This window comes from Lathamus discolor, chromosome 3 (assembly GCF_037157495.1).
Source record: "Lathamus discolor isolate bLatDis1 chromosome 3, bLatDis1.hap1, whole genome shotgun sequence".
Lineage (NCBI taxonomy): Eukaryota > Metazoa > Chordata > Aves > Psittaciformes > Psittacidae > Lathamus > Lathamus discolor.
Genome location: NC_088886.1, coordinates 44484296 through 44501712, shown reverse-complemented (window position 1 = coordinate 44501712; position 17417 = coordinate 44484296).

Here is a 17417-nt window from a genome sequence, read left to right as displayed (position 1 = left end):
AGGCATAACCTGGGCTGTCATCTGCAGCTGGACACAAAGGAAGTTCAGGATCTACAATGAGCAAAAGGAGACCAGCCCTACAACTGGAGGCTGCTTCTCTCTTAGTTTACATGACTTTTATACAAACAATTGGTGGAGAAATCTGTGTTTATGGTGAAATGGATGGTATGCTATTAGAACGAACAAGCAGAAACAGTCACTTAGTCAATTTCCAAATGGATATGAAAATGAAGAAAAGGAATGCAATAAGCCTTCAGGCTGAGGCTGCATGGCAGGAAGGTAGGAATATGCTTATAGGTGGAAAGGAGCAGCTTGATAGCAAATTTCTGAAATCAAACTGGTTGATTAAAAAGCTCTATGAGCCTCACAGTGGGATAAGGCATCTTCCCCAAGCCTTACCCCTTCCCAAGACAGCAAGCAGCACTGCAGGGACAAGATAGCTGCAGAGCCACTCTGCTCGGGTTTATTTAGTCTCCAGGCATACCTGAGCATCACAGGCGTTATGCCCATGCCAGGAAATTCAGCCCTGTTTTTGCTGTTTCAAACGTGCCCCACAACACCTCTGAGGGAATATCTCTTTTCAGCTGGACCAGGCACTGCTGGGGTGGCCAGGGCACCAGCCAGAGCCCTGATCAGGAAATGATCAATTAAACTTGGGTGACTTCATGTCAAAATCTCACTAAGATGAGGTAATTTTTACCTAGACTTTCTAATATTTTAATCCAAGAATAATTTTTATTTGGTATCTAAGATGTTCTGCATTAGGTAAATCCTGCTCCCAGCCAGAGATCTTTTGCTTTTGCTTAAATAAATAGTGTGAACTTGTATTTCCAGGATGTACTGCGTTCCAGAATGTGCCTGTAAGAAGATACGGATTTTTTTTCTATTAATTTTCCTTTTACTGTGCCAAATTGTGGAGTTTCTCTTCTTGTAATGAGTTCATATTAAGACAATTCTTTCCGAAGACTGCAATACATTATGCAGGTTGGTCCCACTTCTCTCAGTCTCCTTCATTTTTGTGCTCACAGCATGGAAATACTGGACCCAAGGGAGTTCTTGCATTTCAAAAGGGAGTATTTGATGCAATAGGACCAATTTCGCTTTTATTCACATAGTAAATTTGAAGTGTTTCCAGTGACTTCAGGATATTTTCTCTCTTTAATAGCTCCTAGTTATTGAGTTTGTCTTCCTTTTGCACTATCTCATACCCTAATGTAAGGTGTTTATAGCAACATGGCTCCTCTGCATTTGAAAAATAAAATAAACTACTTTTTTTAACTGTAGACATTGCCTTTTTAATTAACCAAAATTGTCTAATTGCTGGTTCCAATGAATTATTTGGCTTCAGAAGCTCCATTTAGCTGTGGGAGCACTGTTACTTCTCATTGAAACATGACTAAAAGAGTCATTCAGTTATTTAAGTGCTGCTTCCTCAAATATTGTGCAGACTTTGCAAGTCCTGTTTCCAAGATCCTCTTTCTGATTACGCAAGTTTACAAAGCTTACACAAGTCATTAAACACATCTTTTTTATTCTATAAGAATTCAGGTTACCTTGGATTTGCTTTTGCAGAGTGAGTTTGCTTAATTAATAAATTGTTCTGTAAAGTGCTGTAATTAATAACATAATTTCAAAATCTAAATATGTTTGTTACTTTAAATATGTCGTCAACTCACTCCAAGCAAATGCACCATCTTTGCTTAGATGAAAGACACCAGGTACACTGTATGAGTTTTCTGATATCTTTCTGAAAAAAAACATTTGTGCCTAAGCAACACAAAGTACATTATCCAAGTAATTCAAACTGTTTTATTTGACAATTATTGTAACATTCAAGTTAGCAATAAATATATTTTTATGTAGAACTTCATCTCTTGTGGTTGGCAAAGCTAGATAGGATGGCATGATCTCAACTTTATGTCCTATAAACATGGCAGAGTCAATACCCAGGTCAAAGATTTCCAGCTCCCATGGCAGGGTGTGTGCTTTGGAGACTTGTGGGGAAGCTGTGGTGTAGGCATTGCTTGGGGAGGACATGGCCAGGCTGGGCCTCCAGCACCATATCTGGCTATGGGATGCAGGCAAGGGGTAGCTAGGGACAGCGTCAGATGATTGGCAGTTTGCAAATGCTGACAAGAGAGACCTAGATTTTGAGGGGCCTCAGTGATCTGCTGGGTTCAAGGGTACCGAGAAGCAGCTTAAATTACAGTTGCATCTAAATGGCAGATAAACGCCCTTGGATAGGTACAGGAGCAGCTAAAGTACTGGGTCTATATTCCTTACCTGGGAGCTGCCTAAAGCATGGTTGTTAAAGTAGCAGCAATGCAACAGCAAAGTTGTTTCATTCAAATACTGGCAAAATGCAGGCCACATATCTCCAAAGGTCCTTGATTTCCTTTCAGTGTTGTGTTTTGGTAAATTGAAGGGGAAATTTATTTACGTACTTGCTTACTGTATAATCCCAGCAGTGCAGTACTGTTATTTAGGTAGTCATTTTTATTCTGATTATGTAGGTGAACTGAGATGAATGTGCAGACACAGTGGTACAGCTCCACCAAAGATGGTTCAGCTGAGGCTACTTCTGCTCTCAGTGCAACTGGCTCATTATCCCCTTCACAAGTATTTTAAAATGGCATCATGAAATGCAATAAACCTGAAGCAATGCAGTGTTAATGATTTGTGAAATTGAGGCAGCAGTAAATATCCCAGGGAAGAGAGATGAGGTAGGTTTGGATATGCCATATTCTCCCACCCATCCAGGCTGAGCTTGCCAAATATAAAGTAGTACTGATTTCCCATTTGTTTGAGAAGCTTTTGCTGGGGTTTCCATAGTAACCAGGTGTCTTTTATGAGTTGTGTTGGTGCCTAAAAAGGTTATGTTTATTCAGCTGTAACTACCCCCCTGCCTTCCCGAGTACCAGGATAGCTACTTCTCTTCCTCTACCAAAAATAATGTGGAGGATGATTTTGAATGTGCTTGGATTAAGTAGTGACCTATTTGGCCATACTTGTATGATATCTCTTTTGTCTTCTTACCTTTTGGCCTCGTCTTCAGAAAGGCAGATATTTGGTATCACTTCTCCTTCACATTGTCACTGTACCAGTCCTACTCACAGCAGCAGTGAAAATAAACTACCAAAGCCTTGGTAGGTCAACAAGTGCAGAAGAGAAGTTGCTTCGTGGATTTAAAAGTCTGCATCAGTTCTGTGCAGAGCAAAATGTATAATAATGAAGGAGCAAGCAAGTTTTATTCTTAGTATTTCTATCACCTCTGCTGGGCAGCACCTCCATTGCAGCTGGCAGGAGCCCCCTCTCAGTAAGCAAAGCAGGGGCGTCAGCCTCCCAGCAAACACAGTCGCTCTTTTGGAGCTGCCAACCCCCTCAGATCAGTACCGACCGTGCTCCTTTTTTCTTAACCAGCATCAGGAAAGAAAGGATAAATCTGTGGATTTTGGCAGCAGCCGTGCTGCGCGGGGAGGGCCTGGGGGCTGTGGCTGCACCAGCTACCCTGGCGAAGGCAGCCTCCTGGCTCCGTGCCCCAGCAGCCTCACAGCAGCAGTCAGGAAGCACCGGGCTGCAGGGAATTCAGGCCATCTGAATCTGGGCCACGGGGGCGGCGAGAAAAGTGCCTGGAGAAAGCAGGAGGCGGCGGATGGGGCTTGGAGGCTGCAGTCTGGGCACCAGCCTCCAGGCAGGAGACAAGGGGCACACGATTGAGGGGACAGGGAAAAGGCAGGACAGGCACTGGGAGTAATTTTGGCAGTCACCAGTCTCTTATCGGCCCTGCTAGGTAAGGCTGAGATATCCAGGGCACAGGGAGTCCGTCCAGGTGAGTGCAGGATATGTTCTGAGGGATCACCACAAACAAAGTGAAGCTGGGAGGAGAGAGACAGCAAGGATGTGAAAGGGGGAAACCCCGAGGCTCAGAGCCTGAGGAAGCTAAAGGACAGAGGGTTTTAGGGGTGGTGATGACACACAGGGAGCAGAATAAAGGCCAGGAAGATGGGGCAGGAAGAGAAGTCCTCACCTCCCCAGGGAGTGCTCCCAAGCAAAACCAGTGACACAGCTGGTGACCAGACACCTCTTTGCAGGGACAATAACATTTCTCAAACAGCCTCTAGCAGCAAATCTTGTATTAGCACACCCATAGAAACTCAAGTCCAGCTGTCAATGCACGAGTTATTTCTGTAAGCAGTAAAAACTGAACAGCATAAAATCTTCATGTTAGGACATGCCAGATACTTACGTCTTCATTCTCTCCTGGACCCAGAAGAACTTGAAACAAGACCTGTTAAGACCGCTGTCAGCTCTGTGCACCTTTGACTGTGTTGTCATTATTTGTGAATTACCCTGTTGATTATTAAACTCTTACTTGTCTGTGATAAACAGAAATGTGTACATCTGCAATTCTGTACAGAGATCACAATCATCCTACACCAGTTTTACAACACGCTAAATCCATGGCACCTTCATAGCTCTTGTCCTGAGTTGCGCAGATGAGACTCTGGTTACTTCTGATTTTTAACAAAATAAGCGAGGGGAAAATCATGTATATAGATAAGCTGCTTTTAGAGAAAGCACTGAAGTCAATGTAATTATAAAAAAAGAATGAGGAATCACAAGTGATAAATAAATATTTGGGCAATTTTATATGCACTGGATATTCCCTCAGAATAAGAAAATTTACCAAGAGAAGAGACTTTTGACAGTCCCCAGTCAAAAGTTTTATTTGCAGAGCATCCCTATAACAAGAAAAAGGTTTGGCAATCTGTCATCTAGATTTCACAATTTCCAACTACTCAAGTTTATCCGTTAAAATAGGAAGTTTGCTAGAAGCCACACTTCCTATTTCAGTGACATGTACCCACTAGTTATTCATAGGCATAAGGAGACTGGTCAGCTATGTGGCAATCTGGGAGATATTTCTCCTTTCCCCACTTAAGTATGGGGGTGTAAAGAGCCACTTTTATGACAACCCAAATTCTCCTGGAAACGCTTGTGCATATAAAGGCTATTTCTCAACTAAACCCAGATAATTTTCACATTACACTGCTGAGATGTCCATGGCAGAGAGCATAACAGGATGTGTAATAGTAGAAGTTTATGCAGAAGTTAAAGCACTCACTGCAATCAACAGCTGGTACCGATAAAACACTAATATCTGAGTATGTTAAAGCACATAAAGAGACAGAAAATCAAAAGCACTGTAGGGCATGGAGCACATGTTCCCTCCTCTGCAGTGGTTCTAGGTTACAAAAATGCGAGAGACAGGAAATAGAGCAGAGCTCGGGGATTAAACCATGCTCCAGATCACCCAAGTCCTAATTAAGAAAGGGCTGATGGGTAAGTGGTCTGTGGAGGGCCTCTTCTTGGTCCATAACCTGGGTACTGCACTGATTATTGGGAAGAATTTTAACACATGTGCTGCTGAATGGATGTGGGAGTTATTTGCTGGCAAATACCTATTCGGATTGTAAATGCAGATTTACAAATCATACAGAGCAGCCAAAGAATCAGCCACTTGTGTACCAGAATTTAATGGGTCTCAAGTCCTTTCTAAGCTTTCAGAAACCAGAGTGAATGCAAAGCCTTCACTGAAGGTATAAGGCTGATGCCATCAACATTTCACGTTAGATTTTACCAAGTTTTGCAACTTAAAGAAGGATTCTATTAACATATAAAATGTCTTCAACCCTAAAAGAGGCAAAAATACATAACAGAAAATTAACAAACCTCAGAAGTCCTTCGTTAACCTCATGCTTAAATTTTGGCATAAGCAGTCCCCAGTACATCAATGCAGCTGTACTCACATGCTTTGCTCAGAGACATGTAAGAACTTGTTTCAAGCTAAAAGCAAGAGATTGGTTAAACAGACTGATCTATGGCAGTCTGAGGAGCTCTAGATGGATCCATCACATAATGGATGTATGTATGCCATGTAGCCAGAGCAGTTTTTCACAAGTAACATAACCATGTATAATTATGAGATAGATTATTATGAGATGGGATTTGGATTTTTCCATTCAAAAAGCTTTTTAAACATTGTCTTTTGAAAGAAATTTAAGAGTTGTGTGCCTCTTCCATGCGTAACAAAGAACACACCCCCATGCTGAGGGAAGGGATTTGCCAACTAGAGCTGCAGAATATTACACAGAAAATTGCACTCATAAATCACCCCTGACACTGAAGTTTGAAGAAGAGGGATGTAAATCAGAGACGACACATAAACAGAAAAGAGAGAGACAATGAATTCCGAGAAATCTCAAGGCTGAGCTGCTTTTGAATGAAAGGCACATTTAACTGTTAATCTGAAGTCTGATATTATTTCTCTGCCTGCAATTTCTGCCCTTCTTGTACTGCCAGATGGAGGAAGAGAAGACAACTATATTGCTTATGCAAAATCAGGGCTTCTTGAAAAGCAATTGAAAAAAACATGGGTAATGCCAACCCTGCTGCCTGGGTAGGGTAGCAGCTTTGTTGGAAGATTTCAGTTTTCTCTGCAGACATGCATCACCTAAAGTGGAGCAAAATTAGATAATATTAACCAATTTGTACAGAAATTTTGTAATGTATTGCATGAAACCTAAAAACATCATCAAAGCATCACCATATTTACCATTCAGTAATCTATTCCAAATGAAATCTTTCAAAACTCAGCAACAAATATCACTAAGTAAATCACAGCTGTGAGACATTTTGATTTAAACCCAACATGTCTGTCAATACTGCTAGCTTACTACCTTATTTTAAATCTTGCATGGATTAAAATATAATAACTCTTCAAGGCTATCAGGAATTAATTCTCCATGGAATTGTAAAATATTCTCCCTGTGGAAATTAAATGTATGAAAGGCAGAGGAAAACTGATAAACTCTGCACCCCATTCAACACTCTGAAAATCTCCTCCAGTCTTTGTCCTTATCGCATGCAGGACAACACAGGGCACAGGGAAATAGGGGAAGCTGTGTGCTGAGTACTGGAGATAAAAATAACTGCTCATCATATTTTATACATAGAACAATCTCAATTTCAAATTTATGGCAAGATGAAAGTGGAATGGCATAACAGGCACATGCAAAAGCAGATCCTTTCTTATTTACATGGTGTTTTCCCAGTTTTGTTTTGACAGACCATTCTATCAAATGACATATAAAAGGAAAACAACATTCAAATCAATAGGAGGTACTGGTGTAATGTACAGATCACAAATAAGATGTTATGGACAGCACATCTTAGGTACAAAATCCTTGAAAGAAATTATTCTGCACCTTGACAGTTATTGCCTGGTTGCCTTCTTCACGTTACAGACACAACATAATGAGTCAAACAGCCAAAGGCTGCTGTGTAGAATAAATATCAATGCCATACAATAGGGTCCACAAACAGAGATTTCAGCAAGTTAATACCAATTTCAGCTCTCTGTAACCTATCTATGTGTTGCACTGTGTTCTTGGAGAAAGAATCAGGAACCTGTTGTATGTGCTCTGTCTGTCTCGGTGCAGCACAGGAAATAAGCTGACTTCTAAGAGACCAAAGAAAATGTACACTTGAGTGATTATTTAAAAAAAAAAAAAAAAAAGAAGCTAAAAGCCAATCTTCTAGGAGGTGGCTGGGGTAAATAAAACTTCCTCATACCCAAAATTGCCTTCATGGCCCTCATACTCATTACAGAAGAGATTTCTCGAAGCCTATAGTGGTCAGATGTGCAGATGAAAAGGAGGAGGAACTGAGGTCCTATGTCTTTGTTCCATAAGTCAAACCCCTGTGGTCTGATTGTTGTCGGAAACACCTTGCGCTGGTATTTTGACATACACATGTCCTATCTTTATTATTATTAAAAGTTGTAGATACTTTCCTCCCAGGAGGAATTCCAAGCAATCTTGACTTTGTATGCCAAACACTCCAAAAGGGGAAAAAATGCAACTATGCCAAAACACTGACACTCTGAAACAAGGAAACAATAGGAAGCCATTTGGCTTACATGGCTTGAGGACAAGCAAGCGCATTTGCATAGACTACAGACTACTATCTTTAATAATGCATCATTTAGGTGCTAAACACTACGTTCCTGATTGAGCAATGTCATGCTGAAATATTGCTGTCCTGATGCAAGACCAGATGCAGTCTTTCATCTACCAGTGCATTTATGGGAAGGGAGAAAGAAGAGATTTAATGATCAAGGACCTGCAGAGAATGATGAGTCAAGAGTGTCGAAAGTTTATCTTGGTCTGGCTTGCCAAAGAGATTCACAACTGAGAGCTCTTCATTGACCGATTTTCATTTTTTTTACTTGCATGTCTACATCTATGAAGCCAAAGGCTAAATTTCTCCATAAGATGTTAATGCCCTGGAGTGCCAAGGCAAAAGATACAGCATAAGCAAAGGAAGAAAGTAAAGGATGGTAGCATACTTTACAGCAATGATCATGCCTCAGGCCACTACAAATGGAGGTGAGAACTAAGTCTGCTGATAAACTGATTGGAATTGCTGTTTCTACATGCCAAAAATCATCCAAATTGCATTATTTTCTCTTTCCACAGCAGCTACACACATTTTTGTTAGCTTGTACAACTTGTACCTGGTTTATAGGCTCATATTCCAGGCAGATTAATGTCAGACTACTTAAAATCCATGTACGTCAATAAAAACCTCTGGTGAAGATCAGGACAGTCACATTCTGATTTCTTTGAGCAAAGGTGGACTGATATCCATGTATGATCACATGGATACACATCTGAACTTGATCATATAGAAACATGGAGTCCAAAGTTTAAGACACTGCAAATTCAGGTTATTGTCCATGTGTATACTACTTCCAGGTACAAGAGAAGTCACAGCAGCTAGCTTTGTAAGAGATCTCTGTTTTGTTGCAAGGAGCTACCTGTGAAGGGAAGTAGACAAGTCCACAGGAAAAGAAACAGATCAAAAATCTAGACTGAAGGACATTTCCTTGAGCGCATTACATTGCTTCCAGAGTAATAAACATGATCTCTCCTGGTTTGTGGGACAGCAAAAAGTTCAGGGTCAGCAAACTAGAGCAGATTGTTTCACTTAGACTCTTCCTGGTCTGTTATTGAAGAAAGCACAGCAGACCAGCTTATTTTCCTAAATGATTAACTTTGCTGCTTTTCTGCTCAGCACATCAGATAAAGAAGTTTATTCAGTTAGCTTATTTATTTACATTCCTTTGCCAAAGATCTCACCAAACAAAGCCTATTTGATGATTTATTCTTTGCTAAAGGGGAAGCTTATTTACCATAATCATCTTATGATAAAAGGAGGATTTGAAACTGGAATTCATCATAACAGAGAAATCTGACTTTTTCAGAGCGGTCATTTTTGTTATCCATTTTGCACTGTAGAAGAAATGAAGCCAGCCGAGCCCGGATAAGTCTGGATGTGGCTTAACCACTCTGAAGTTCTGTTTGTTTTCACTGGTTGACCCACCTTCCCTCAGAAGGAATCACCTTCACCTAATTGGAGCTATTCCAAAATATGAGGGGGGAAAGGATTCAGATGATGGGTCCCACAGAGAGTGCTCTGCAGCACAGAAGTTGCACAAGAGGGATTATCTCTAGTGCAAGCAGAGAGGAAAGAGTCAAGAAATACAAAAAGATTTCTGAGCAAGGCCTCTCCGGTGACCAGTATGTTAGACTGAGAAAGAGCTGGTGGGAGCTAGGAGCGCATTGCACTCTGCCCATATTTGTAACAATCTCCAGATGTTTCAGGTGGTAGCAGTGTTCCAGTTGTTCTGATGTCAGACTTGGGCCAGTCCCATCTACCTGATGAGAGGTTTAAGACGGACTTAAAGGTAGCACAGAGTCAAATTTGCCTTATGCCATGTTTGCTGACCCCACGCAATTACAGTATTTTGGCAGATGCTCAGCCAAAATCTCAGGGAATGGAATACAATCTTACAAAGAGATAAAGCAGACAAGCTCCATCTCTCTCACTTGGCACTGATTATGCCCCTTGCCCTTCTCTGTACTGCTTGTACAGAGCATTTCACAGGGGTAATAGGCTCCAACAGATAAACTATATTTCAAACAAACAAACGAACAATCACCCAAACAAAGCACTTTTTTTGTTATAAAGCAAAAGGTGCTTGAAGACCATAGCCCAGGAAATCTCTCTTTTAGTAGCCAACAGGTTTGAAGAAAGGGTTTGGGCACACATTGGACTGCCCTGACATTCTCATTTCTTATGTCAGGAACGTGTCTGAACTCGTTAGCTCTTGATAATACTCAACACTAATTATTTTAGCAGGGAATGGTTTGAGAGATTAAAGCCTTCCCTGACTTAAATTGGTTTTCATCTGCCTTCCATGTCCCAACAGAAAGAAGAGGTCCAAGGAAGGCCTATACTTCCACACCCCTTCTGAGGTCAGGAATAGGAGAACAGAGTAACATACAACTAGCAATCTCAGCCCAGCCAGTACTGAGGAACACATGAACCTTAGAAACATGACACTAGGGAAAGAAAAAGAGGTTCCCAAAGCTGGTCAAGCAGCAAACAGCTCACACAGAAACTGGGCTAGAGGCACACAAAGGGAGGATGGGTTTTGTTTGCTCAGCTGTAAGGATAGGGCATGGCTCTGTCTCATAGTTTGCTGGTATGCTCTGCAAAATCTGAGCAGTTGTGGGCAAAATGAGAAAGGAATCTCAGAGAAATTGTGGACACGGAGGGATTTAGCCACATGAAGGGTCAAAGGAGTTCCCTGAAGGCATAACTCTGGCAACACAAGTGGGGAGGGGCTGATTAATTCCTTTTAGCCATCCACACAGAGAATAATATTCAGAGCTGTTGAATTTATTTCTCATCAGGTGTCTATTGCTGTCAAAAGAGAAACTATACATCTTCAGAAATGTCCTAACTGCTCAGGCATTTCTCAACAAAGTCCTGCTGGAGAAAAGCCAAACCATTTCCAGAAAAGAAGCTGAGATAGGATGAAAACATCAATGCTGTGATTAAAGTTTCACCGCATGAGACTTCACTGAAGTAAGCAATGTTTACTGTAGCGCTATACACCTATGGTCAGATGTTTTATATTTTTAGATGCAGACAGACACCAAACCAGTTTCCTCCCAAACATCCCAAATATCACCTTCAAACTCCCATTGTTTTCAAAGGGATTAACCACGTAAAGAATTCTGCCATTTGAAGATGCACTTTACTGAGTTTAAATCACTTCTCTGTTCTCATTTCCCTCACACCAGTGAGCAGTTGGCTACGTTGGCAGTGGAGGGAGCAGCAACAAAATCAGGCCAATGTTTTTGGTGCAGGGTGTTGCCCAGCCTGGATTGGCAGCACGCAGGGTTATTCATAGCAGAGGCTGCCTCAGGTCTCGTTGCAACTACTCATAGAATGAGCCCACATAACAGGACACAAGCTTTCATATCTGGCAGGAAACCTTGTCTCCTTCACAAGCTACCTGCACCCCTCAACAACATAATTTTTCATCATGTATTTGGTAAAAGACCAAGTGCGTTAGAGTTAGGGAGGGTCAAGAGCCAGCTTCTTCCAAAGTGCAAGGTCTGCTAGTGAAAGCTGGTCCTGGTGGGGGACCAAGGTTTCTTACCCAAAGGTTCAGATATGTGTCACTTCTGGAGCCCACACAGGCAGCATGCTAATTCCAAAAGCACCTCCATAGAGACAAGATGCAAAGAGAGGCGGAAGCTGGGGCAATAACCTAATTTTTCTCAGCTAAACATAGCATTATATCTGTGGGTTTTAGTGGGAATAATTTGTACGGTTTTACTCAGCATGTGAATCCTAGTTGTTGTGCTCAACTCTTCCTTTGGGCCTTCTGTTTATCATACTGTAATTAGCCCAAACACAGGGATTGGATCACTGTCTTCATAATTTTGAGCTGAGTCCATCAGAATCCATGTAAATCGTAACATTTTCCGGTTAGCACATAGAATTATAGAATCGTAGAATAGTTAGAGTTGGAAAGGATCTCAAGATCATCTAGTTCCAACCCCCCTGCCATAGGCAGGGACACCTCACACTAAACCATCCCACCCAAGGCTTCATCCAACCTGGCCTTGAACACTGCCAGGGATGGAGCACTCACAACCTCCCTGGGCAACCCATTCCAGTGCCTCACCACCCTAACAGGAAAGAATTTCCTCCTTATATCCAATCTAAACTTCCCCTGTTTAAGTTTTAACCCGTTACCCCTTGTCCTGTCACTGCAGTCCCTGACAAAGAGTCCCTCCCCAGCATCCCTATAGGCCTCCTTCAGGTACTGGAAGGCTGCTATGAGGTCTCCACGCAGCCTTCTCTTCTCCAGGCTGAACAGCCCCAACTTCCTCAACCTATCTTCATACAGGAGGTGCTCCAGTCCCCTGATCATACTCATGGCCCTCCTCTGGACTTGTTCCAACAGTTCCATGTCCTTTTTATGTTGAGGACACCAGAACTGCACACAATACTCCAGGTGAGGTCTCACAAGAGCAGAGTAGAGGGGCAGGATCACCTCTTTTGACCTGCTGGTCACACTCCTTTTGATGCAGCCCAGGATACGGTTGGCTTTCTGGGCTGCGAGCGCACACTGCCGGCTCATGTTCATTTTCTCATCGACCAGCACCCCCAATTCCTTCTCCACAGGGCTGCTCTGAATCTCTTCTTTGCCCAGTCTGTAGCTGTGCCTGAGATTGCTCCGACCCAGGTGTAGGACCTTGCACTTGTCATGGTTGAACTTCATAAGGTTGGCATCAGCCCACCTCACAAGTGTTTCGAGGTTCCTCTGGATGGCATCCCTTCCCTCCAGCGTATCAGCCGGACCACACAGCTTGGTGTCATCGGCAAACTTGCTGAGGGCGCACTCAATCCCACTGTCCATGTCAGCGATGAAGATGTTAAACAAGACCAGTCCCAACACCGATCCCTGAGGGACACCACTCGTTACCGGTCTCCAGCCAGACATCGAGCCATTGACCACAACTCTTTGTGTGCGGCCAGCCAGCCAGTTCTTTATCCACCGAGTAGTCCATCCATCAAATTGATATCTCTTCAATTTAGAGAGAAGGGTGTCATGTGGGACAGTGTCGAATGCTTTGCACAAGTCCAGGTAGATGACATCAACTGCTCTACCCTTGTCCATCAATTCTGTAGCCCCATCATAGAAGGCCGTCAAATTGGTCAGGCAGGATTTCCCCTTAGTGAAGCCATGCTGGCTGTCACCAAGCACCTTGTTGTTATTCATGTGCCTTAGCACGCTGTCCAGGAGAATGTGCTCCAAGATTTTACCAGGCACAGAGGTGAGACTGACTGGTCTGTAATTCCCCGGGTCTTCCATTTTCCCCTTCTTGAAAATGGGGGTTATATTTCCCTTTTTCCAGTAGTTGGGAACTTCACCTGACTGCCATGATTTTTCAAATATGATGGCCAGTGGCTTAGCAACTTCATTCGCCAGCTCCTTCAGGACCCGCGGATGGATTCCATCAGGTCCCACGGACTTGTGAGCGTTCAGATTATTAAGATGGTCTTGAACCAGATCCTCTCCTACAGTGGGCCCCAGGTCTTCATTCTCACAATCCCTGCGTCTGCCTTCTAAGACCTGGGTGGTGCAGTCAGAGCCTTTGCCAGTGAAGACCGAGGCAAAGAAGTCATTCAGAACCTCAGCCTTCTCCAAATCCTGCATAGCCAGTTCTCCCAAGAGCTTCCTCAGGGGGCCTATGTTGTCCCTAGTCTGTTTTTTGCTTGCTACGTACCTGTAGAATCCCTTCCTTAACATCCCTGGCTAGGTTTAATTCTAACTGGGCCTTAGCCTTCCTAACCTGGTCCCTAGCTTCCCGGACAACATCCCTGTACTCTACCCAGGCCGCCTGTCCTTGCTTCCATTTTTTATAAGCCTCTTTTTTCCTTTGAATTTTCCTCAGCAGCTCCTTATCCATCCAAGGAGGTCTCCTGGCCCTCCTGCCGCACTTCCTTCTAGTTGGGATGCAGCACTCCTGAGCTTGTAGCAGGTGATCCTTGAATATCAACCAACAGTCTTGGGCCCCCCTGCCCCCAGGGCTATATCCCATGGAACCTTACTAAGCAGGCTCCTGAAGAGGCCAAAGTCTGCTCTTTTGAAGTCCAGGGCAGTGAGCTTGCTACACACTGTTCTCACTGTCCTGGGGATCTCAAATTCGACCATCTTGTGATCGCTACATCCAAGGCTGCCCTGGAGTACCACATTCTCAACAAGCCCTTCCCTGTTGGTGAGCACAAGGTCAAGCATGGCACCTCTCCTTGTCGGCTTCTCTATTACTTGCAGAAGGAAGTTGTCTTCCACACAATCGAGGAACCTCCTGGATTGCTTGTGCCGTGCAGTGCCATCGTTCCAACAGATGTCAGGGTGGTTGAAATCCCCCATGAGAACAAGGGCCTGTGAGCGTGAGGCTTTTCCTATCTGTCTGTAGAGTGCTTCATCCGCAGGTTCTCCTTGGTCAGGCGGCCTGTAACAGATCCCCACAGTAATGTCTCCCACAGCTGTTTTCCCTTTAACCCTGACCCACAAACTCTCTGTAAACTGCTCACCTGTCCCCAGACAGAGTCCCATACTCTCCAGCCTATCCCTAATATAAAGGGCAACTCCCCCTCCCCACCTGCCAGGCCTGTCTTTTCTAAAGAGTCTGTAACCTTCCATTCCACCACTCCAGTCATAGGAGCCATCCCTCCATGTTTCTGTGATGCCTATTACATCATACCCCCGTAGACGTGCACACATCTCTAATTCCTCTTGTTTGTTCCCCATGCTACGGGCGTTTGTATAGAGGCATCTGAGCCGAGCTCCAATTGAAGCCGACTCATTGGCTGGAGCAGCTGGAATGTATGTACATTTTTCCAAGCATTTATTATAGGTGTTGGCAGCTGACTGGGTGTGTTGGGATGGAATGATGCCCCCCTCCCCCAACACATCTAGTTTAAAGCATCCTTGACCACTCTGGCAAGCCTCCTACCAAAACTGTTCTTCCCCTTCTTTACCAGAGCAGCTCCACCAGCCCCCAATAGACCTGGCCTACTAACTTCAGTCCTGTGTTCAAGACACCCAAACCCCTGACTATGACACCACTTTTTTAACCATTTATTAACCTGGCCAATCCTCCTAGCTTTTTCTTGGTCCTCCCCTGTGTCCTGGAGAATTGATGAAAAGACCATCTGAGCACCAGAGCCCCTAACCACCTCTCCCAGGGCTCTGTAGTCTTTCTTTATGGTCTCCAGTCTACTGCTATCTATATCCCTAGCACCCACACGGATCACCAGGAGCGGGTAATAGTCCGTGGAACCTACTAGAGCAGGTAGCCTCTCTGTAACATCCCTGATCCGTGCCCCTGGTAGGCAGCACACCTCCCTCGAGACAGGGTCAGGCCGACAGACCAGTGCTTCCGTCCCTTTCAAAGTAGAGTCCCCTATTACTACGACCTGCCGCTTTTTCTTTGTAGCGCCAGTAGAGATCTTTACCTGTGCATAATCCGGCTGTTTGTGGTGCAAGTGCGTTTCCTCGTTAGTCTCCTGCAGGACAGCAAAGCGTTTCTGCGTGGGGACAACAGGTTTAGGAGGAAGCCCCTTGCCTTTAGTTGTCCTTTTCCTCCTTCCTTTGTTATTTTTCTTTGTCACTAATTCCCAGCTTCCCGGGTTGGTGGCCTCCTTCTTTCCTTCATGTGCTGGAGGGGAAGCTTGAGGCCTCTGCACAGTATGGGGCTGAAGCAAGCAGCCCCGCTTCCTCTCAGCTACCCTGACATCTTGAAGCCCGCTAATAGCATTCCGCAGCTCAGCCAACTGCTGCAGGAGGGCCTCCATCAGGGAGCACCGGGTGCAGCCCTGCCCATCGTGCACCTTTCCCTCACCAGACCAGTGCAGGCACCCTCTACACTCCAAGCTCTGCACTGCAGCCTCCCCTGTCATCTGCTCTGTCTGGGTGCCTACGCTGCCAGCGCCGGGGCAGCCAGTATCACAACTCTGAGCTGTAACCACAAGTTTCACACCACCCTAAGAAGCATGCAAGAATAGATGTCCATGCTGCTTCAGGAAAACCACTCAAGGATGTTTTCTTATTTCCAGAAAGAGGAAGAAAAAAGAACCAAACCTGGAGTGTGCCCAAGTACTGGAGGTTAATGGCAAGCCCAGAGACTTACCCCCATCTGCAGGAGGAGCTAGGGGGTGTTAACCCATTTCAGTGGGGAAAATCACATACAGTCACCCCTTTCTGCACCTGGATGATTTACAGAACAAAAAAATGAATGTGGAGTAGATTAACAGCAGGTGGTATTTGCTATACATCTATATTTGCACCCTATACAGAACAAACCTTCTTGGGTTTGGCAAAAGGATATGGAATACCCAGTGTCCTTTATCCATATGCCTGTATACCCTCAGAAGGACATGATCTGGCATATAAAGACAGCAATCAACTTGTTCTAGCTGCTTCAGAGCTGGGCTAAAAACTCAAGATGGGTTTGTTCCGCCCAGGTCTGAAGGCTGCTCCATCTGGCAGTCAGTGCAGTGCCTCACAAATATCTCAGAAGCACACAGATTCAGGCATAGTGCATGCATAACATGCCACCAGAGTTCAATAAAATAAATTGAAAGAAGCAGAAGTAATTTTCAAAGCACAATTCACAGGAAGCCTAGGATGATTTACAGAAGCTTGAGGCTGCAAGCTGACAGGAAAATAGCTCCTCACAAATTACTTATCTTTCAGGTCAGTCACTTGAGAGAAATATAGGATGGTCAAGAATCACTACCAAGGTTTGATTTGTATGCAGAAGGGCTGCTGTTCATTGCAACAACTCTTGTAAAAATATGGACTATGAATATGTGTGTTCCGTAGAACAATAGAGTTGCTTGTTTCCCTACTTTGTATAAATTTCAAGTTCTTCGAAGATAAACCAATATTTTACAGCTGAAAAATCAAAAAAACTTGCAGAATTAGTCTTTCATTTCTATCTGATTAACAGCTCTATTACAACAACACTGTATTTCCCCTTCTTCCACAGAAGTTACAAAAATGGCATAGGGTATTGCTTGTTCTTGACCCCTCTTTCCAAGGGGTTCTTAAAACACTCCTAGAAGCCACCATAAACAAAAGTTTCTGTACCTAGCATAAAGCAGCAGCAGCAAACTGTACCAAGAAAAAGGCTAGCTTGACAGCCACCACGTGCAAATGCACAACCTTTATGACAGAAAACAGTGCTTGGAGAATAAAAGAGAGGCTTTAATTTTGTTCCTTTAGGTCTCTTACTAGTAATTATTGTTGTGGGCCAACATCATCAAAAGCTCATTGTAGCAGATACAGGATGTCAGGAAAGGTATTCTGGATTACTGAGATGCATTGGGCATTTCCACAATTCAAACACAACACAGTGTTACTAATCTGCATATCCACCATCCAGCCATTCCAAACAGTAAGACAATGCTTCCCTTTA